The 24851-nt window shown below is 39.8% G+C and overlaps 1 protein-coding gene across 5 annotated transcripts in view; it reads left to right on the forward strand.

Moving 5' to 3' along the window:
• The window catches only part of GTDC1 (glycosyltransferase like domain containing 1), a 313164-nt gene that overhangs the window by 159774 nt on the left and 128539 nt on the right, over positions 1-24851 (forward strand). The gene's annotated exons all lie outside the window — the stretch shown is intronic.

Raw genomic sequence — 24851 nt, forward strand, 5'->3', positions numbered from 1 at the left:
TATACATTTGTATTCCTGGTGAATTTTATTTTTGAAAGGATTCCACTGTTTAATTTTCTTTTTCAAAAGAAGTGCCGTAAGCGAAGTGCTGGTGGCTGGAGTGTGCAGGATGAATATAGCTCCTGTCAACGTGGGATGACAGCGACAGGAAAAGACGAGAAAAGTAGCTGTCCACATTTAGATGCATTCATAAGTAGAAATGTGTGCAGTCTTTAAAACGAATGTGTGCTGCTCTCTGGAAGCCAGCATGCCTGGCAGTGCACAGGTCGAGCCATACCAACTTCACCGTCCACTGAAATAGGGCTGCTAGGTTCGTAGATGTGATGGGACCAGCCCTTTGACCTTAGAATAGTCACCGAGCTCTGTGAACCTCAACTATGAAATAGCAAAAATCACACCACCTCATAGAGTTATGAGAATCCCATAAAACTTGTTTTGTAATGTAAAACACCTGGTATACCGTAGGCCTCAGTCTATGCACATGCATATGTACTCTCTCCATCACATAGATGACATCAGCAGGTGTTACACACACCCGCTCATGATAGCTTTTCAACTAAGACAGTTGGGTCAATTCACAATTACCTAATCTTCCTTGAACAGATGAATTCCATTAACCTTAAAGAGAGACCTGTGTGTGTGTTTTTTTAATGTTTCTTTAATCATTACCCGAAGATATGTTTTTATTGATTTTAGCCAGAGAGGAAGGAAGGGAGAGAGAGAGAGAGGGAGAGAGAGAGAGAGAGAGAGAGAGAGAGAGAGAGAGAGGGAGGGAGAGAGAGATGAGTGAGGAACATCGATCAGTTGCTTCCCATAAGCATTTCAACTAGGGATTGAACCTGCAACCCGAGTATGTGCCCTGACGGGGTATCAGACCTGAGACCTTTTGGTGTATGGGAATATGCTCCAACCAATAGAGCCACACTGGGCAGGGCAAGAGAGATCTGGTTTATTATGGAAAAAGCACAGATCTGGATTCAGACAAACTTTATTTAAAGTCCAAGCTTTGTCCTTTACCAGATTCTTGAGCAAGTCAGTTCAGCTGTTTAAGTATCCATTTCCTCATCCGTAAACTCAGTAGTAAGTAGGACTTTGGTGAGGATTATATTCCAGGAAGCATGAAGGGTCAGTTGCCCACCATGGTTCTTCATATACAGGAGGTGCCTGAGAAATGTTCCCTCTTTACTCTGTCAGGATGCCAGAAACAAAACCCAAAGCAAGTGTCCTCGAATTTTGGATGACACAGAACAAGGAAAGCTTGAAAGAATAATGGGTGGTAGGGATGAACTTTTGAAATTATTTTGACAGACCAAAGTAGTGCACTGAAAACCACAAAGTGATATTTGGAAGAGTAAATATAAGTTAACTCTTGCGTTCAAAAAGGGTGTATACAGGTACAACTAAAACACTTGAGGAGTCTTAAAACAACACTTAACCTGGAGAAGGAAAATTTTGTAATGAGGCAAAATACCTGTACTCACCTTATAGAATCATTGAACCTTGGAGTTTGAAAGATTGTTACATGCAAATTTTGGTTCACTTGTGTTGTGCTATTCCTAAGGAGAGAATTATAACACGAGGAGCGTAGAACAAAGCTATCAATTCTAGAAAGACATCTTCTTAATAACTTGACTTATTTTTAGAATTAAGTAGCTTTGTGTGTGTGTGTGTGTGTGTGTGTGTGTGTGTGTGTGTGTATGGTACGTTTTGAAAAAAATCAGAGGTAACTAAGGAACAAAGGGCCCATGGTATTTTAGAGGTGGGGAGGATCTAACCTTTCACCCGACTTGACAACTCCTCTATTAAACCTTGGAAAATTTCTTAAGCTCCCCTGTTGCAAATATTCATTGTACTAAAGGAAACCAAGTGAAAATGAATTCAGTGGTGGGAATCAGTAGTGTGAATATTTTTTAAAATATTTTGAATTGATTTCAGAGCGGAAGGGAGAGATAGAAACATCAATGATGAGAGAGAATCATCCATTGCTGCCTCCTGCATGCCCCCTGCTGGGGATCGAGTCCACAACCTGGGCATGTGCCCTGACCAGGAATCTAACTGTGACCTCCTGATTCATAGGTCAACACTCAACCATGGAGCCACTCTGACCGGGCTGTAGTGGGAATATTGTAGTCAGTTCTTTCTGAGGGATTCTGAATGGGTGAGGTGTTGGATGAGGTTGAGTTCTAATTTCACACCTAATTATTCTAGGATTGCGTACTTGTATAACTAAGTCAACACAATATGCATATAGAGATCAGATAGATTAATACCAGATAATGTATTCAAGAATAAGTTCAGAATATACTGATTAACATTGACTACTTTATCTCTAAAGTGGGCATTTTAGAGGAGAAAGAGTGTTGGGAACATCCTGCATAAAGAAGAAAATTGAATCCCAATGGTTAATGTGGCCCAATTCAATTTTAATTATGAATCTAGTGAAAAATAACTGATTTTGTTCTGTGTGCAGCTTATAAGAATCAAGAAGAGATCATTTTTCTGTGCTCAGTCTAGTGTCACTAGAATCTTACTGTGAACCGGGCACTGTTTAATCTTCCTCATTTGAGTGGCATGCACAAACAGGAAAAGTCGGAGAGTCATTTGAATAATCCGGCCAGGGTAACTGTATATATTCTTGAGAACGATGGAAAGGTTAAATGCTTTGAAACACGTGTATTCTGATGGGAGCTCTGAACTGCTGCTCTCCTGTTTCACTGAGAACGGAACTTGGGCCAAAAGTACTAGCTGTGTTTATAGGGCTTAATATATTCCCATTTCAAGGTGATTGCCAGTTATTATGTGATCACGAGCCGATAGACTTTAATTTCAGTGAGCATTAGCGTCATCAGCAACAAGCTTGTTGCATGTGGTGTGCCAGGTGCTGCATAAAATATGTTAAACTAGCGTGCTGCTTGCTCGCTGCACGCTTACCATATGAAGAGTGATGCAAGCTCTTTGAGATATAAGCAAACCTGAAAGGTGGGGTGATGAATGACAGCCGCTAGAGTCATGCCTGACGTTTATGCACCATGTTCTGGTTTGCAGAGCTCTTAAGAGAGCAGAACATTCCTCCAGGGGAGTGATGGATCCTGTGAGGCAGGACTGTTTCTGGTACCCGTTTCCCTGAAGGGAACAGAGCCTGTGTTTTTGTGGAAGAGTCGGAAGGTGTGGCATAAAAGATGGGATCACAGCACAGTGCTCCAACCAGAGAGACATTTCCAAGTGGAAATAAGGAGCTCAATCGTGTTGCTGAGTTTTGATGTGGAAAATGGTTAGGGAAGATCAAGGTACAGGATATATGGAAGGTTTAATGAAGCATGTGATGTGGAAAGAAGGAGAGACGGAGACGTAAGCCCTGGAGTGGAGCCGGTCGAGTTTATCCAGGTGCCCTGTGCATTATCCGTAGTGCAAAGCGGCAAGCCAACATTTCCTCGCTGAACACTAGCCTTCCCCGCATCCTCAGCTCTGTGTGACTGTGGGCAGAGAGAGCACATGCCTCTTCCCTCCTGGTGTACAGGCCTTCGCATCTGTGATCCCTGCTCCTTTCCTGCTGTCTTCCTACTTGGGTCTCTAGACTCTAGACCAGGGGTGGGCAAACTTTTTGACTCGAGGGCCACAATGGGTTCTTAAACTGGACCGGAGGGCCGGAACAAAAGCATGGATGGAGTGTTTGTGTTAACTAATATAAATTCAAAGTAAACATCATTACATAAAAGGGTACGGTCTTTTTTTTTTTTAGTTTTATTCATTTCAAACGGGCCGGATCCGGCCCGCGGGCCGTAGTTTGCCCACGGCTGCTCTAGAGTTACATATTTTTTTCTCACCCCTATTTACTACCACTACTTAGGGTTTTCCTTCTTCAGAAGACTTTTCTGAATAGTGTCACTCCTATTAGACAACGGGGTCATTTAGTTCACACATGGCATTGTGGTAAGATACTGCCTTTAATTTACTCCATACCTCCATCACTTACTTTAGTGCTGACCCAGACAAACTAAGAGGGGAAGCTTTTAAATTAAGTAGGTTGGAGCCATCATTTTGTATGCAGGTGTCATGTAAATGTATGTCTATTATCATACGTTTATGTATTTTCGGTCATTGGATTTTAAGGTTCTTCCATGTGGGGACTCTACTGTCATGCCACTTAGCGCCCTGAGCACCAGCACACTTCTTTCCTGTTGACTTCTAATAAACATTGCGAGTGGGCAGCACTGCTCGGAGCTCCGGGGAGGGGCCTCTGCGTGGCGGCTGCAGAGCCACCCGTGAGCTTGGTTAGCACTCAGCTTGCGCTTTTTTTTTCTTCTGAGAGAAACGGGCTGTAATTGGCGCTCACCATCTAGCTGTCTTGTTTAGCTTAAGTGCTATTTACTTTATGGAATGAATTAATAGAGCAAGAAAGTCAATGTTGCATTTTGACCCCTGAATTTTAAAGGAGCCTTTTATATGACTTGGAGAAAACATGGTTAGATTCGATTTGGACAGAATCAGTGTCCCTAGATGGGTTTTATTTGCATTGTTGAGCTGGGTCAATACATCAACAAGTGAGGTTTACCACTTTGAAAGGTGACATGAAGATATCGGGTGTGGGTTATAGCATTGCCATCTAACCTTTTGCAAAGCTTGCGTTTACCCTTCACTGGAAACCTTGACACTTTTAGTTGTGAGCCTCGCTTACAGCACACCTCCGAGTAAACTTGGAGCTAGAAGGTCAGTGTGGGAACTCATTGTCAATTCAGCGTGGAGAAGCTTACACAACACCCCGGCAGCTAGGTCTGGCTTGCGTTAGGGCTGCTGGAGCCCACTCTCAGGGGTGCTCCAGCCTCTCGTCGGAGGGGCAGGAGGAAACTGAGGTGCAGACAGACAGAGTACACAGATGGCAAGGCGAGCCTTCAAACAGCACGAGGACTTAGAGATGCTTGAGAGAAAACTAGATGAGTCTTGAAATACGAGCTTCAGTGTAAACATCCCCAAAGGCCAAGTGGATGAAATTGAAGGAAAAGATGAGAAACTTGGAAGAGGCAGACGGACAAATTTGAAACAAGTGTTTCTGTGATGGGAGGGGTTATCATAAAGTGGTTTAAAGGCATTTCTGAGGAAGCCAGATATGTCAAAATCAGCAGTTCTTGACAGGGGACTTAAGTGGGGGCGGGGTGGGGGAGCGGGGGCATTTTTAACACCAGGCTTTGGGAAGAGAAGGAAGTTGCACTCATCACCATATTGAGAATATTGAGCACCCATATTATTGTGGGGCTTAACATGGATATGACATCAGGATTGTGCCCCCCCCACCAAAAAAGGGGGGGCAGGCATAATTTTGAATAGATATAAAAACAAATGTCTGGGTTGGAGCACCAAGATTAGACACGCACAGGGGACGAGAAACCACAGAGACAGTTAAGCGGAGAGATGGTGATGAAGTGAAAACTCCACTGAGCGGCCGGCCGCACGGTAGTTGAGCCTGTCAGCTCTGTAATGGAATGGGAGTCAAGTGCGTCTATGGTTAGAGAAGACAAGAGGTCAAGTGAGGGGTATCTGTAGAGGGACAGAAGCTGATAGGTGAGGATAAATATTTTTGAAATGTTTAAGTAGCTAGCGATTGGGTATTAGAATTCAAAGTCAGTGTATTAACAGATAGAACAGGAAAAGGAACACAGGAAGAACGACTCATCAGAGAATGGAATTTTAAATCACTGCATTAAAAATCTTAAATTATTGCCGAAACCGGTTTGGCTCAGTGGATAGAGCGTCGGCCTGTGGACTGAAGGGTCCTGGGTTTGATTCCGGTCAAGGGCATGTACCTGGGTTGCGGGCACATCCCCAGTGGGAGATGTGCAGGAGGCAGCTGATCGATGTTTCTCTCTCATCGATGTTTCTAACTTTCTATCTCTCTCCCTTCCTCTCTGTGAAAAATCAATAAAATATATTAAAAAAAATCTTAAATTATATATATATATATAGATTTCAGAGAGGAAGGGAGGAGGAGAGAGAGATAGAAACATCAATAATGAGAGAGAATCATAGATAGGCTGCCTCCTGCATGTCCCACACTAGGGATGGAGCCCACAACCCAGTCAGGTGCCCTGACCTGGAATCAAACTGTGATCCCCTGGTTCATAGGACAAGGCTTAAGTTATGTATGGATTTTACGCATATATGAGCTCTAAAATAAGAGCACATGACATGCTGCCGTATCCATTCACATTTAAAGGCATATCAAAGTTAACGAATGTTCTTAGGCTAAAAATAATAAAACATTAAATGTCGACGCCGTTGGAAAGCATGCAGATGACTGTGTGACTCTGTATGAACACTTCAGATTTTGAAGCCATCTTTTCCCTCTCACACAACCTTCTTCTCAGCACACCACTTCATTTGGCCGGCAGTGAGGCCAGCTCGGTCCCTGCGCTGCCGCGGAATGTCTTCAGCCGAATGTGCCTTGGAATCTGTTTGTTTGCCGCAGATGATTTGACTAAGCTTTGATGCGCAGTCACTTTCTGACATTTGTGTATTTCAGCAGTGAACAATGTAAACTCATTTTCTGAGCACTTTGATTACTTGCACATAGCAGTGCCCATGGCATGTGACAGAGAAGAGCACTCTATCCACTAATCAGATAGATATGCTTCAAGCGTATTTACACAAAATAATGAAAACAGCTGTTAGATACCTTTAAACTTGAGCGTGTTTTGTTATTAATCTACTAGCCTGTACACACGACGCTATAATTCTTCGCTCACTCAAGTTGCCTTTAATGACACAGTAATAAAACGGAGAGGGATGAAAGTAATGGAATTGTAGAATGTAATGCCTCAATTGTTCTACAGTGTCTTCCTTTTTGCCAAAATAAACCACAATTAGGTCCATATGGTGTTTTGAAGTTTTCAAGCAATGACCCTAATAAAAAGTAATGAATTTCTGACAAAAGAAAGCATGGCTCTCTTTTAAGTGGATATCTTCACTATTGATCTAGATATGATTGCAGACTGATATGCTAATAGGAGAAGAAAGGTTCCGTGTACTTGGTACAAGCACTTTCGTTTGTGGTTTATTTTACTCATAAGACATTCCAATTTTAAAGGTAGAAATATTTGAATCTATTAGTTATGACTCCCTTATTTTAAAGACCTCTTATTTAAAGCAAAGGACTAGATATTCAAGAAAAGGAAATTTCATAGGCATCTGTAATACTGAAGATTGTCGTGTAGAAAGGGTTACAAGCATTTGTTTTGGAGGCTATCCTGTTCTTGTATACATTGGGATGTTGAGGTTCTGGTTTTGTTTGCATGGGATTTTTATGGATGTCAAACTGCTTCAAGGGATGATGACATTTTATTCCATGCACACCTACCTACCTCATCTTCCACTATACAGTGTGTATCTAATTGCAACATGGATATTATTTACTTAGAAGTTGGTTTTTAAAAAAAATAATATTATGGTAGGCAAAATCATTAGAATATTCTCGATATTAAAAAGGCATTATAGGTAGCCTAGAATCTTGAAAACAGATTAAATTAGAAAAACTTAAGCTGAATAATAATTAGATTTTGTAATAAGAATAGCTATACCAGTGGGAGAGGGCAAGAAAAGAATTGAAAAGAAGATATGCAAGCAAGAGATTTAGGGTCATTATAACTAGGAATACCTGAGTTTGGATCTGTGCTCAGCAACATACTAGTATTTCCCTCTGTTTAATGTTCCTAACTTTTCTGAATCTTGGCTTCTTTATCCAAGAGATTGGTTTATTATAAGAGTTAAGATAATGTACATGATGCATCTAACAGATTGCCTGGCAAACAGGTACTCAATAAATGTGGTTGTTTATTATTATTATTTTGACCAACCTCTTACAGTAGCTCATTACAATGACTTATACTTACTGTGTTCTGTGTGAGTGTGTGTGTGCAGCTGTTGGATTCAATTATACAATTCATTACATATTTACCGAGTCCTTACTATGTGCCAAGAATGCTCATAATACTGTGGAAAATGCAACACTAAACAAAATTCTTTTTAAGAGGTTCTAATCTAACCGATCTATAAATAGTAGACTCTAAAGAGTACAAATGCAGAGGTACAGGCAAATTTCTCTGGAAATATAGGAGAAGCTAAGAGTAATTTCCCCTGAGTAGACATGGGAGAGCTACATGGAGAAGGGTGGAAAGGAAGAGAGAGCATGTAAAGTGAAGGCTGAGAGTTGAAAAGAGGAGGATGACATTGGGGAGTAATGAGGGTAGTGGTGTCGGGAAGAATGGGAAATATTGCTCGAAAGTCAAATTCACAGAGTCACTGGATGACTGTTGTGCACGTGTCGTGTTGAGTATAGATTTATAAAGTGAATAAGACATAATCCTACCCTCAAGCATCAGAAATTGCCACCGAAATATTATGAGAATGAGGCTGACAGTCTCGCTTTGTCAGCTGTACCCAGTTCACCTGGCCAACAGGCGACATTAGTTCTTAAAACTGTGAACTATTCGTTGAAATTCTATTTTCTGTTCATTGTTTAGATACAATACTTTTTGGATCAATAGGGTGAGTGAGTGGATGACAAATATTTTTGCAGAGTTTCTTTCTTTTTTTTTTTTTTGTATTTTAACATAGGGAAAAGATAAGTTTCAACCTACTATCAGGCCACCTTATCCAAATTAGTTAACTCTGAATTTATAATGTTTGATTATTAGTTTAATTGTCAAAAAACAATTTCTTTATTTGAAAAACTCTTCACTTCTTTTGATGTTATTTTAATCTGTTTAATAAAAAATAGAATCATATCTTAAGTAACATTTTATGGACAATTTATTATCTGATCAAAAGTTATCATTGTATAGTTACCATATTCTTATCTCATTGAGACACAAATTACAACTTAGATAATTGCCATTTCTTACTAACATTTTAGGATATTTCCAGAGATTATGGCTGCGCACTTGAAACATACTTTAAACTGGGAAACATACTTTAAAACTGGTTTGAGTTGGTCACACCTTCTCAAGTAAAATAATTATAGTGCAACACCCTAAAGATGCGTAGAGTGTAGCTTAGGTACCAAGCACCGTGTGTGGCATTGGCTATAAAGTGATGCTACTGGTGTGACTGGCAGTTGAACATATGTACATATATAGCACTGATCTGGACAAATGTTCTTTCCCTCATAGCTTTTCACTGCTTTCTCTGTCAATGACAACACCTCTGTGAGCCCTTTTGCAACTCTTTACTTACTACTTCCATGCAACTTTCATTTTAATTTCAGTGTTAATTGGCAGATTTGTTCTTTGAAGAGTACATTTCATTTGGGAAATTAGTCAAATACTATTGCAGTCTGATCTCATGGACAGTTTGGAGACTCATCTCCTGTATCAAAGTTTTGAATCATCCTATATAATAAAAGGCTAATATGCAAATTGTCCTCTCGACCAGGAGTTCGACCAGAGGTTGGGGCTAGCCTGCCAACTGCCTATGGCCCCTCCACCCGGCTGGTCCCACCCATGATCGGCCTCCCCCACCCAGATTGGGGACACAGCCTGCCAGCCAACCTCCAGCATCCCTTCCCCTCAGCCAGCCCATCCTGATCACCATCCCCCCCCCCCCCCATGGGGGCGGACCAGCCAGACCTTACCCATGCACAAATTTGTGCACCAGGCTTCTAGTGTACTTATATAAGAGAGTTGTTTGCTTGGCTTTGTTTGGTTAATTTATTGATTTGGTCGTGCTTAACTTCATCATGAAGTCCATTCCAGAAACAATAAGAGCACCACTTCCCAGACAATAGGGTGGTGAAGGCCTGGGCCAGGGGTGGGAGTCGGGGGGCTAAAAGGGATCACTGGGCAGGAAAAAAGGGAGCATATATAATACTTTCAACAATAAAGATTTAATCAAATGGGGGGGAAAAAGAACACCACTTCCCAAGGTGATTGGTTTGTAAATGTCCAGTCCTCATGGGACATATACCTTCGAGTTTGTTACTTTTTTTTAAGTTCATTAGTCAGTATCTCAGTCAGGTATGTTATTCATGTGAAGTACATTTGCAGGCATCTTGGTTCTAGCCAGGCAGTTTCCTTTGTTGACCCTGATTCTGCATTATGACTGTATTATTCCTACAAATTTTTAAAAAGTTGTTTCAGAACAGACTATAGGATCTCAGAAGAAGGCAGATGGAAAGAGATCAACCAAAGAACTTGTACTAGTATGCATATATGCATAACCCATGGACACAGACAATAGGATGTTGGAGGTCTGGGGTCTGGGGTGTGGGTGTGGGGGCGGGCTATAAGTGGTCAATGGGAGAAAAACAGGGACATATGTAATACTTTCAACAATAAAGATTTTTTAAAAATAATTTAAAAAAATAAAAGAAAAGTGGTTTCATATGCCAAGAACTATTTCTAAAGTAATTTCATCTATAAAAATCATCCTTGAAAACATAGCATCTCAGTGCCCTAAATCAGCTAACAGTCCACATGCTTCCTCATCATCTCTTCACATTATCTACAAGTGAATGTTGTTGCAAAAAAGTCAATGGCCAGCCTAATTTTCTTCTACCTTATAATAACTTGATGTTTTTATATTGCTGTTTCAAATAATTATCACTTTTAATCCAATTGCTTTACTTTTATCCTTTCAGTCTGTGTGAGTTCTTTGTTCTGAGGTGGGTCTCTTGTAGATAGCATATATTTGGGTCATGTTTTCTTATCCAATCAGCTACCCTGTCTTTTGATTGGACATTGATGTTTAAGGTTATTATTGATAGGTCCTTGTTTGTTGCCATTTTTATTTTTTATGCCTGTGTTCCTCTCTCTCTTACTATAAGGAAAACATTTGGTCTCTCACCATGAAGCATGATGTTAGCCTTAGATTTTTCTTACATGCCCCTTATCAGATTGAGGAATCTCCCTTTTATTCCCAGCTTTGGATGAGCTTTATTAGTAGTAGAGACTGAATTTTATCAAATCCCTTTCCCACATCTATTGAGATAATCTTACATTGTTTGTTTAATCTGTTGATATGATGAAGTACATTGATTGCTTTTGAATATTAACCAACCTTTCATTCATGAGATAAATTACATTGCTCATATATATTATTCTTTGTACATATTATTAGAATCAATTTGCTGAAATTTTAAGAACTTTTGTATCTGTTGGTCTGTAATTTTTTTTTTTTAGTACTGTCTTTGTCTGGTGTTGGTATCAGAGTAATGTAGGCCTCATAGAATTATTTGGGAAGTAGTCCTTTTTCTTTACTTTTCTGGAAGAATTTGTGTAGAATTGGGTATTGTATCTTGCTTAAATGTTTGGTAGACTCACTGGTTAAGCCATCTGGACCTAGTTTTAATTCAAATACAAACATCTGAAACTTCCATGCTATATAACTTCAGGCAACTTACTCAGCTTCACTAAATTAGGATTCTTACCAGTAAAATGGGAATAACAATACTTATCATACTATGTTGTGAGAGTTTAAAGGAAATAACATTAAATTATTGGTACATAGCAGGCTCGCAACTAATTCTAGCTCTATGTTCTTCCCCACCCAGCTTGTCATTGTTACTCTCTGGCTGTCCCTCTACTCAAAATGTTAAAAGCAAAATGTTAACCAGTGGGAGGAGAAGCAAAGGGAGCAAGGAGCTCTTTAATCCATATCTGCTATAGTTCCTCTTAGCAACATGGCAACCAACAAATTGGTATATTTGTTGAGGAAATTGTTAGCCAACGTATATAGACATTCAACCTTCATACATGTGTGGATGCTCAAGAATTCATAAATAATACACAGTGATGCCACAAAATATGTGGGAAATTTGGTTTTATCACTTTGTTTATGTGATATAATGTCAATGAGTTTGGGTTGGAAAGCTCATGTTCTTTAAAGTACTTTTGAAAAATCCTATAGAGAGCAACACCATGAAGACTGCTTTAGGGCCTTGTATTCAGGATATTCATAAAACTAGTTGTTTTCTTTCAGTGTTGAAATTGTGTTGTTGTTTTTTTGATTTGAGCACCTGAAGGTGTAGCTGGCCTGAGTGTAGAATTGGTGTCATATGAGTGTGCCATGGAATGGTTGGCTCCTACTCATAGCCTCACTGCATAGAAGGCACCTGGAAGTGGAGGCCTCCTGGACCAATAGTCAGTTCAAGTCCTCTGTCTCTTGGGTATAAAGGAATATTGGATGGAATGGCTAGTGGAACTGTTCTCTCAGCCTAGATTCTTTTCTTTTTTCATTCTTTATTCTTTAAAGTATTACATAAGTTTCCTTTTTCCCCCACTGACCTCTCCCCGACCACCCGACCACCCGACCACCCCCACCCCTCAGCACATGGCCTCACTCCCCACCCCAATCTGCGTCCATTGGTTATGCGCATATGCATGCATACAAGTCCTTTGGTTGAGCTCTTACACACACACACCCTCCCACCTTCCCTCATAGGTTGGACAGTCTGTTCAATGCTTCCATGACTCTGGTTCTCTTTTTGTTCATCAGTTTATGTTGTTCATTATATTCCACAAATGAGTGAGATCATGTGATATTTATCTTTCTCTGACTGGTTTATTTCGCTTAGCATAATGCTCTCCTGTTCCATCCATGCTGTTGGAAATGGTACGAATTCCTTTTTTTTTTTTTTACAGCAGCGTAGTATTTCACTGTGTAGATGTACCACAGTTTTCTAATCCACTCATCTCCAGCCTAGATTCTTGATATTCCCTCTTGCAATGCATGCATGGTTGAATCCCATAGCTCAATTAAAGGTATACGCTACTTTGCTTTTAGATTATCTGAAGAGAAATGCTGCTTCTTCATTTCTTACCCTCAGATCAAAATTAAAGTTCAAGTTCACATCTACCAGTCTGCCATTTAAAACTCCTATAGGCATCACTAATTGACTAACGCACACTTTTCCACAGAGTCTGGTGATGATTTTAGACTGGCAAACTGCTTGACAAGGGATCTAAGACCAATGGATCTGATTAAAGTTCCTTATGAAGAAAACTAGTTTTTAGTGCATATTTTAGACCAGTGTTTAGCAAACTATGGCCAGGAGCTGGCCACCTCTTTTGTAAATGACATTTAGTTGAAATGCAGCCACACCCATGTATTTACATACTGTCTATGAATGCTTTCACACCACAGCTGCGAAGTTGAGTAGGTAACAACACACATCCTGTGAACTGCAAACCTAAAATATTTATAATCTGACTCTTTAAAGAAAAAGCTTGCTGACCCATTTTAGACCTTTATATGTTTAGAGCAGAAGCTCAAGTGACCAGAGAGATGAAAAGACCAAGGGGGTGGTTAAAAATGTAGATTCCTAGAGGCTACCAGGGGCCCCCTGAGTCAGAATCTCTTAGGTTGGAGCCTGTTAACCTGTATATTTAACTAAAGCTTCAGGTGATTTTTAACGCACACTAAAGTTTTGCTGCTGTTGGTTTAGGGACTAGAAAAATGAACATGAAAGCAGTGCTGTTTATAAATGGCATGCATACCACAAATGAACTAGTGTTACCTCTCGTCCAGAAAATAGGATGCCAGAGGATATGTATCTGCACGTCTTGGTTTGTAGTTTAAAATCTTTGAAGACATGTCATGAGGGAAGTTACCACTTAGTTGGGGGAGACATTAAATGTTTGAAAGACAATTAAAAAATGAAATCTAGAAGACAGGTTGGAAATTCTGAGGAGGGGATGGTCTTTGTAGCTAAGCAAGGTGGGTCCTGATTCAGTACTGAGTCCTGAACTGCATTCAGTGAGTCACCTCCAACATGTAAGGAGTAAAAGAAAGAAAATTGAAAATTACAGAGCACCCCAGATGGTAAGAATAAATATTACTGTGTAAAACTTCTGTTTTATTCACACACACACACACACACACACACACACACACACACACACACATATACACATATATATATACACATATATAAGCATTACTGTGTAAAACTTTTGTTTTATTCATATATATATATATAGTTGCAATAGAGTGTATTTTTACTGTGGATTACTGTCAAAAAATTTTTAAACTCTATTCTTATAAATCATGCCTAAAACTCATTTAAGGCAGAGATAGTGTAACTATCTCCAGAAGTATACATATTTCTTCTTTACAAATAATAAAAATCAAACTATTATTTCTTTTTATATAAAATAATGAAGGAATGGTAGGGTGTGGACTCAGGTGGGACTGTTGGCCAGAAGGACTATGTTGCAAGGTTTTCTAAAGATAACTGGACTTCCTTCATGGCAGCTCAGGACACCAGAGAAAATATTCCAAGAGAGGCAGGCAGAAGCTATGTGGATTTTCTGATGAAGCCACAGGCAATTGGGCTTCAGGTCCATGTCTCTAAACCAAATTATTTGGAAGTAGGGGGATAGGTGTTGCCATTCTTGCCACTTAGCATGTAAATCCAAGCCCTAACCAATATTCTTCACTTCTTCCTACTTAGTGCCTGCTTTGTAAGGCAACCATGGGCCTTTAGATGGGGAGATTGAGGAGTCCTACCGTCTTTGATAATGCATACTTAGAAACTGCACAAAAGACATAAATGATTGCAGGGCCATAAGAAAGGATGAAATAGCATCATTTGCAACAACATGGACCTTGAGAACATTATGCGAAGTGAAATAAGTCGAACAGAAAAAGCTAAGGACTGTATGATTTCACTCATATATGGAATATAAAACTGAAACTTATAAACACAAACAGCAGTGGTGTGGTTGCCAGGGCGAGGGGGGGCGGGCAAGAAAGGGGTCCTAATATGAGGTGACAGGAGAAGATTTGACTTTGGGTGGTGGGCACATGGTCCTATATACAGATTTGTAAATTAGTAATCCACACATGAAACCTATATGTTCATGTTGACTAATATCACCCCAATAAAATTGAAAAACAAAACAAACAAACCAAAAAACAAAGACAAATTTAGCTCTCCAGTCTAAAGAGTATGACTGTGCATGTGTGTGTGTGTGTGTATGTGAATGCCTTTTAAATAAGGATAACCCCTCATGGATGATGAACATCAGATAAAATTCAGGTGGAATGTTTAAACATTGATTTGAGAGAGAGGAGCATTGATCAGTTGCCTCCCCTATGTGCCTTGACCAGGGATCAAACCCGCAACCTCTGTGCCCGAACTGGGAATTGAACCTGGGACACTTTGGTGTGCAGACAATGCTCCAACCAGCTGAGCCACACCAGCCAGGGCTCAGTTGAAAATGTTTGGCAGCTAAAAGCTGGTGGGCAAACTCTACAGAGCCCATGACTAGGAGCGAGAAAACCTGGGGTCAATTCCCAACTCTACATTTCTTGCTGCATGTTACTGTGGACAGATGAGTTCATCTAAGCCTTAATTTCGTCAGCTGTAGTGTGAGATGGTTATACAAAACCACCTCTGAGGGCTATGGTATATATACCTACAATCATTCTCCCATTTTTTTTTTGTTAATCCTCACCTGTGGATATTTTTCCATTGAAATCCTCACCTGAGGATATTTTTCCATTGATTTTTAGAGAGAGGGAAGGGACAGGGAGAGAGAGAAACACTGATATGAGAGAGACACCTCTATTGGTTGCCTCTGGTGTGGGCCCCAACCAGGGCCTGGGCCTGCAGTGGAGGCACATGCCCTTGAACAGAATCAAACCCTAGACCCTTCAGTCCAAGGGCTGATGCTCTATCCACTGAGCCAAACCGACTAGGACTTACAATCATCATACTTTTTAACCGTCTGGGTATTGTAAACATACGGTTACAATATGTTTAGAGCAGAAGCTTTTGAGAAGCTTGTTTAGAGAACAACCTTTCTCTTACTTCTGTTTTACTTTCTACCACCTTGTCCTCAAGAAGTAGAGGAAAGCCAGCCCAACCTGAAATCTTCCCATTCATCCTTTTCAAAACAGCCTACCCTGCCCAAGTACTTTATTTCCTAATAAAATTATTTGGGGCAGAGATTTACTGATTCATACAATGACTACGTGAGTCTTGCTTTTTTCTTTACCATTTTCCTATGAATGACATCAGGCTTTGGGGTCTGATTACCCAGATATTTGTATTTATATATCATTCTAAACATGCACCCACACCAACACTGAGCTCCATTATATGTTTACTCTTTTTGTTTTTGCCTTTTGGTAAGTTTCCTTCCACAAAGATATATGATAGCAGCAGAAGGGGCTTTTTGTTGTGATTCAGAAATTCATCTTCAAACAACCCTTAAAGTACATAAACAATATACCCCTAAACGATAGTGGCAGGCTTTCTCTGCACACCTGAGTCCCCAGTCAGGGGTAATAAGTCCACAGTGGCCCAGGCTCCTGTCAGATAGGTTGCTTTGTAAGGGCATGGCTGTGTGACAGACACAGATTCCCGTAGTAGCTTTCTCTTCTCTGCTCTGCCCGGCCCCCCTCTCTCTAGCTTCCCCTCTCCTCTTATCCCCACCCTCTGTTTCTCTTCACACACACACCCTTTTCCCTTTTCCTTTGTGCTGTATTGGGGGGAGGTGTAAAATCTGAGTGCTTCTTTGTTGCAGGAGCCCTGCAAACTCTTCTATATATTTTTGTTGTTGTTAAACCTCAACTGAGGATATTTTCCCATTCATTCATTCATTCATTCATTCATTCATTTTTAGAGAGAGTGGAAGGTCAGGGGCGAGACAGAGAGAGAAAATCATCAATGTGAGAGAGATACATAGATTGGTTGCCTCCCAGACATGTCCCAACCTGGGCCAGGGATTGCAACTGAGGTATGTGTTCTTGGCTGGGTTCCAACCTGGGACCCTTCAATCTGCAGGCCAACACTCTATCCAGTGAGCCAAACCAGTTAGGGCAAACTCTTCTATATTTTCCCCCAAATGCTGTCTCCAGTGCTGCTCTCTGGTGTCCTTGGTATTACAGCATCCCAACCACTGGCACTGCAGTGAGGCGGCCACTGCCTTTTGCAGAACCGCTCTGGACCTTTTCGATGCCCTGAAAAATCAGATAACTTTTCCTCTTCTACAAAAATGCAAAGAAGGCAATTTCAGCAGCACTGTGTGTTGGAAAAACTTTTGTTTTCTCACTTACATTTCTGCATTTTGTTCTTTGATATTAAAATAGTCCAGGGAAAGAATAAAGGAAAACCTTCTTGCAGTCATTTATTTACCTTAGTTTTGTCTTTCTTACCTTCAGCCTTACTGACACCTCTTCTAGAAAGCTCAGCAACTTTACCTCCCAAACCCTTCTGAAGAAGGGAAGAAGTGGAAGAAATGAAACTCACAAATATTTCCCTTCTGCAGATTTTGGAAAGCCTGATTTAGATCAGAGAAAGAGGCTAACCAAGTGTTTCACCTAAACAGCAGTAGTAGTTAGTTAAAGATTTTGCAATACGGGTATTTTTCCTAGAAATAAAAATATTTGGGCCTTGGTCAGTGTTGCTAAATGGTTAGAGAGCCGGAGCACCATAGGGTCTTGGGTCTGGGTCTGATACCCAGTCAAGAGCACATAGCTGGGTTGTCAATCCCAGGCCTGGTCAGGGCTAGTGCTGTAGGCAATTGATGTGTATTTCTCACATGGATTTCTCTCTCTCTCTCTCTCTCTCTCTCTCTCTCTCTCTCTCTCTCTCTCTCTCTCTCTCCCCCCCACCCTCCCTCCTCCCCTCTCTCCCTCTCCCTCCTTCTCTCTTTACCTCTTCCCTTTCCCCTCCCTTCCACCACTAAAAAAAAATCAATAGAAAAATATTCTCCCGTGAGGAATAACAAAAATATATAAGTAAATAAAGCAAACTATGTTGTAACTTTAGTGACTTGAGTGTGCAAAATGTGCTAGCAACAGGCAATCCCCTGATAAACATAAGGCTGTAAAATCCGAAGAAATTTGTGAGACAAAAATATTTTTTCAGTTGTAACGGAAAATTATTTTTGAGAAAGAGATGATACTGTTTAGTGTTTTATCCAACATGACAATTTTCCTTCAAGAGCCTTATGAAAGTTTCAGTGCCAGAATTTCACACGTATATATTCAGAGATAAATGTTCTCAAAATGAAGAACTTCCTTTAACAGAATCACAGCATGGTTTAACTCAAATTAAATACTGATGATATACAAAACATAGTTTTTCAGTCTGTGTTCACCCACAAATCTGAAATATATATATAAAATCTTCAAATGGGTGGATTTTTTAAGTTCAGTTAACTAAATTTTAATCTGTAGGAGCTTTGAGGGTTCTATTATTAAATGTTGCAGAGATATAATAATGCTGATATATTATGCATATGGTTTTATTAACATTGTTATACTATTGCTTTAAAAATGGCTATGTTGTGATGTAGTTCTCAGGCTCTAGTTAATAAGCAGCTATGTCTATAGCTAGTCGGAGAGAGATCTTGCTGGGTTCTCAGAGGGCAGAATTAATAATCTGGTGTTGGAATTTCACCCTCTAAACTACATGTCAAAATTGTGTTTGAACTCACTCATGGAAACATCCCTTTCTTAAATTTTAAGGATATCATCCTTTCCAGAAATGTGTATTTAATTATCCACTCTAAAAATATAGAGCCATTTTGTTTTTGTTGCTTTCAATAGAGGGGATTGTTTGGTAATTAGAGATTATTGTTAAAGAGGCAAGTTATTTTGAAAATACACATTTATTGAGAGGAGATCTGGGAATGGAAACTAGTCAGAGAGGTTACATCCACAATAGCGTAATACCAGTACAGCAGCCGTTTAGTAAATTGGTATATAAACAGGCATCTGTTGCAGGAATGTAAGAATGACATCATAAAGGATGTATGGAAAATTTTAATTGAAAAAGAATGATGCACAATTGCAGCATGGCTTTAGGTCTAAATTGATTTTGCCAACAGAGTGAAAGTGGGATTCTTTTATAAGATTCCAATAATGTAAAGTATTTAAAATGTAATGTCCTGTTAATGTACCTAAAAATTAGAGTCTAGGTCATCCAATAAGAGAACTGCTTACAGTAATGCAGCCTATGTAATATGCAATTATCTTGACAATAGTTTTATTTTTCAACAATTTTGTCATAAAACAGCAGTAAGATACAATGAATTTGATTCATTTTTTGTGTGTGAATCATTTAATAGGCCATTACATCTACTATATTAGACTCCATTCTCCTTTCAGCTTTTCATTATAAGGCTGTCTTTAATGGAAAGAAGTTTAACCTTCCCTCCCAGATAGATTGAACCCCATAACAGTGTAAACATTCTCATTATAAAATAAAATCCCCTTCCCCAAGGGCAGTGCCATAATTATGTTACAGAGACTCGTATGAATGTTTCCCTTCAGAAGTGCTGTCTCATTCTGGCCCTCAAGTTTTTATCATTTTCAAACAATCAATAATAGTTTAATAAAATGCATATGATCTAGTTTAAAAATTTTTGGACATTATTTTAATCAACTTTGAGAAGTCATCAGTAAAATTGCTGTTGATTTATAAATAGGATAATTAGAGGCTTTCCTCCTAAGTACTGTTCACTGGCATTGTGGCTGTTTTTATTGCCTAGTCAAACCTCTTCATTCAATTTTAAAATTGCCTTTTGAATGGACTGCACGATAAGCTTGCCAAATAGTGTCACCGTTAATACTTTCCCTCCTCTATTTCATTGTCCAGTCTGCAAATGCACAATAAATTGTTTGATAAGGGGGTCAATGAGATTGTACTCGTTTTTAAGTGAATTATAACCAAACAGTTCACATTGTGTCACACCCTTATTGTTATTGTCGAGCTGTGTTTAAAAGATAGCAGTACAGTACATTGGTTCCCTTTTTCACTGTTACATCAGGAATGTATCCTGTACAAATCAGGACACCGTGGTTCACCAACAAATTGCCAATCTTTATAGCAAGAGAAAAGAAAAATGCAAATTTCAGATTTGTAGACTGTACCCCCTGTGAAGGGTTTGCTGAAAGTGACAATCCTACCACGTTTCTAATTTAGAAAGAGACAGCCTGGTTTCTAAGTGAATGTGTTAGAACAAAGATTTTAGATGATTATTTCAAGATAATTTTATGAAGATGCCAAAGGCAGTATTTGTTGGGAGGCCTGAGGATCATATGTTGTTAGTATGAAAATGTACAGCTGATCAATGTTACCTGTTGCATAGGTAGCAATTATATTTCCATAGGTGTATGAACTCATTGACTGTATAGTGTGTGCTCTAAGAAGCAGTTTTTCCACCCTTTGACTTGTGGATGCATAATTAAAATCTCTTCTTAGGGAAATTGGGATTTTCTTAAACGCGAATCTTTCTGCTTATGCAGAATGGGTGAGCGTTTTTGAGACATTCAAAAGGCAAAAGTAAGAAACTTTGTGCTTGTTGGGCCTAAAAGCAAGTCTGTTTGTGTGTGTCTCTCCCTTTGTAACAGAAGGAATGTTTCTTATGTTTCTGTCTTCAGACAGTTGGCACACATTTCATCTCAGCAGCTGCTTTCTCTTAAAGTGCAGTAGAGTGTAGGACTGTAGTGACACCAGCATTAATACTTCACATTCTGCTATCATATGCTGTCACTGGGAAATATGGATCTAGGTTACATGTGTTTGCAGACTTTGTGCTGCTGAATTATGAAAGCTGACTCTGTTGGAGGATTGTGTTGTATTCAGAGACTGTGAACTGCACAATAAAGGAGGAATGCAGCGGGCTGTTCCGAGCGCTGTACATGCTCTCCTTTTAGGGGCTCATTGAGCCAGAGCCTTAACATTTCCAACTGCCGCGAGGCACTGGAAAATACCTTAAAAGTAAACATTTAAATAACTTGGTCAAAAGGCAGTTTTATGCATTATCCTTCACTTAAAAATGTTTAGATTCTATTTTTTCTACAGTTGTACAAATCGTTGCACTTTCGATACATGCAACAATAAAGCCTATGACAAATGATCACCAAGAAAGGTTTTCCCATTCAGATCAAACTTTGCAAAGGAAATTATTCTGAAAATTCCTTTCTGCGGTTATAAAAATTAAATGCTTTTTAAGATTTTACTTTTTTATATAAATCATTTAAGATACAACAGCCAGGGCACAACTAATAAGCTAACAATTGTTTTTGCTTTTGCATCTGAGCTCTGTCGACACACACACATGCATACTTATTAATTTCTGAAAAAGTAATTGCTGTTGATATATACTCAGAATATTTAGAGGATAGTAAATAGCATGATACTATCACAATAGACTGTGAATGAGCGCATACAAGTAATGTGTAGGGGGAAGCATTTATAGCTCAGTATCTGGATACATAGAGTAAAACGAGTTGATATTAGAAGGCTTCATACTGGACTATTGTGAGTAAGGGATGATGATTTATTGGTCCTCAGTACTTGGGTGTCTTTTTAAATTTCACCAGAGATTAAATGTTTTGGCCTTCATTGTACGTTCACATTGGGACTAACTTTTCGAGGTGAATTGAAATTTTAGGTGCTGGGACAGGGACTTTTTTAACCTGTATTATTTCCATTGAAAACTGCCTTGAGAGCCATTTGTATCATGAAAACTACCACTTATTTCCATCCTGCACCACCAACCATCAGTTCGAAGTAACTTGAAATCCTTTTACGTAGGTAACAGAATTCTCAAGTTGTGAAAAAGGCAATTTTATAAAAATTTAGGATTCTTCGTCTTTGAGTCAGTTATATATATATTCCCTGGTTTTGCTATTTGCAAAACAACAAGCTTCCTTTCTTCATATACACGAGTAAACAGTGGTGATGGCAGGGTTGTTTACTCATACAAATAGGGAGAATTGAGATGTTTTTTATTTTATGAATCTCATCTTTTGCTTATTTTTTCTAAAAACCAATGTGAAAAGATTCATACCGTTTCCCAAAGAAATATGAAAAAATTGCATTGTTGTTTGGCCTGTGAAGTGAGGGAACTGGTTGCTGTTACACAGAGAGCACCTAACACCCTGGACGCTGTGTGGCAGTCACAGGAGCAGCCGGGATAGTCGTTCCCACTGTCCCGGGCCCTCTCTTTCTGAATCTGCATGTCCTGAGTGTGGCCACGCACGCCACATGAGTTTGCCTCTGTTCCCTGTAGAAGGTGACTTCTAACTGGTCCATTTAAAAACGCCTTCAGTGTGAGGGTGCACCTCAAGCAGGCCCACTTCTCAGCTCAAGATGCCAGATGCATCTTCCTGTGTAGCTGACTGTGTGGTCCCCACTGTCGTGCACCTCGGATGTGGCTTTGAGCAGAATAGCCATTTGGCAGAGCAGTTCCCTGTCGCTCGGGCTCAGGAAGTTCTGTGCAGTGAGTGCAACCAGGGCCACCAGGACTGTCCTTTAGCTTTATTCAGTATCTGCCTCAAATTGCTGCTCCATTTGGGAACATGAGTTGTGTTTGTCAAAAAGAAGGGCTCTTGCTGAAAGCCGTACTGCCCGGGGTTGGGATCTAAAATGTGCCTGCTGCAGGCGGGTGGTAAGGAGTGAGGGGTCCTGGAATGCAAGAGCCCCAGACTGTGACAGGGATGTCCGACTGCCAGCTTAGGTTGGATTGGGCCTAAGTCAGCAGTCGGACATCCCCCAAGGGGTCCTGGACTGCGAGAGCCTCGGACTGTGACAGGGATGTCCGACTGCCGGCTTAGGTGGGATCGGGCCTAAGTCAGCAGTCGGACATCCCCCAGGGGTCCTGGACTGCAAGAGGGCGCAGGCCTGGCTGAGGCGCCCTCCCTCCCCCTGTGAGTGCATGAATCTCGTGTACCAGGTCTCTAGTCATTAAATAAAACTTCTGAGAGTGACTTCCAAAAGCAAAACACATGCAAGGAGCCAGTATCCGAGTCCTTCACAATAAATACTAAATTTTGGTTATTCCAGGCTTGATTAAGGTAGAATTGGATAGAGAAAGAAGAATATATTTTAATATAATCATATAGGGTCATGCTTTTAACATAAGAATGCATGTTATGACTTTTGGGCTATCTAAGTAGCATCCTTTTTAAAATTACCTTATTCTGCAGCACAATTTACAATATCTGAGATCTGGAAACAACCCAAGGGCCCATCAGTAGATGAGTGGATAAAAAAGCTATGGTACATTTATACCATGAAATACTATGTAGCAGTAAAAAAGAAGAATCTCTTACCCTTTGAGACAGCATGGAGGGACCTGGAGAGTATCATGCCAAGTGAAATAAGCCAGTCAGAGAAAGACAAGTATCACATGATCTCACTCAGATGTGGAGTCTTAATAATGAACAGAATAAACCGATGAACAGAGTGGATCCAGAGACATGGAAGCATGGAACAGAGTGCAGAATCCTGGAGGGAAGGTGGGGGAGGGTGGTTGGGTGGGAGGTAATCAACCAAAGACCTTGTATGCATATATGCATAACCCATGGACACAGACAATAGGGTGCTGAAGGCTTGGGGTAGGGGTGGGGGTGGGGGTGAGGGTGGGCTGGAGGGGGTCGATGGGGGGAAAGGGGGACATAGGTAATACTATCAACAATAAAGATTTTTAAAAAAGAATATTAAATTTTTTAAAAAATAGAGCTTGAATAAGTGAAAAAATAAAATAAAATTCCCTTGTGTATTTTCTCCAATATGTACATGGGTTCAGACTTCCAGGATATACAGCATCTTTGGCTGGTGCTTTAGCTTCATGTACATTTTATTATTTTTCAAATGTTTCATGTAGAATTCTTTCTGCTTGGAAGAGTAAGGTAGAATCAGTGAGAAAGCTCTACCTTGTAATTATCAATTATAGTCAATATGGTACATTCGGTGTCTTTTCCATATTGCTTATCTCCTCAAAAGTTAATTGCACTTTTCAACCTCAAATGTTGGCAAAACTTGAGCTTTTTACTCTATGCAACATAGCATATGTCAAAAATATCTGTACTTCAAGGAGGAAACTAAGGCCGAAGTGATTGGATAATTTGGTTGTGTCAGAGAGAGTTAAACCTCCCCTTTATTGAGGTAATGATCATGGTTTATGATGGCTAGTTCTGTGCCCATCTATAGCCTCTGACACATTTTTGGAGAGCATTGCTTATACTCTCTGGATATAATTTAAAGTGCTTGCTGTAGTGAAAAGAACTCCAGGCTCGTGGTTGGAGTTGCAGCGCTGTTACTGACTCGCTGTGTGTGTGGTCAGGCCTGTCATTTAACCTTTCACGACCTCAGTGTCTGCATCTGTAAAGTAAAATCATTGAGCTGGATTATATCTCGCGTCCCTCTAAGTTTGCAAATGCTGTCATTTTATATTTCTCATTAGAAGTTGGGTGCTGCCACAGTTATGTAAGATTTAAAAATACATGCATTCCAAAAGTGATTGTTTATCTTTAATCATCATCATCCTAAGCAGTAAAGCTAAACTATTTTTCACTTTTGGAAAAATGATTTTTTAAATGAGATTGGAAAGTGCTCTCTGTTCTTTCGTTTGCCTGGCTAGAACAGATAGTGGTTGGGATATTGTAGATTTAATAAAATCAGTCGTAGGTTAGTATGTTTAGCTTTCGCTTTTTCCTTAGCCTTCAAGTAATATTCAGTAGATTATTATGAAACATTAATTTTATAATTATTTACATTATCTCTAGATAAAATTAAAGGTAGAGGGAGGGTCCCTCCTTCCCAGTCCTGCTTCTAAACTCTAATAATCAATTATGTCAGTATTTAAACATGTTCATTTTTTAAGTCATTTATCTTTACATTTAAATAAGAGGTTCTTACATTCCTCTTAACTCATAGTTATTTTATGACCATGTGGATTTCCAACAAATCAAAGAGTAGTGGGTTCTCTTTATCTCCATTTGGGATAGTCAAAAGGAGTCTTGACTTGGTTGCCAGGACCTGGCTACTATTCCCAGCCCTGCCATTAACTTCCCATGTAACTGGACAACATGCTCAACCAATACGGAGCTTCCGCCGCCTC

Source organism: Myotis myotis, unplaced genomic scaffold (assembly GCF_014108235.1).
Source record: "Myotis myotis isolate mMyoMyo1 unplaced genomic scaffold, mMyoMyo1.p scaffold_m19_p_8, whole genome shotgun sequence".
In the NCBI taxonomy this organism is placed as follows: domain Eukaryota; kingdom Metazoa; phylum Chordata; class Mammalia; order Chiroptera; family Vespertilionidae; genus Myotis; species Myotis myotis.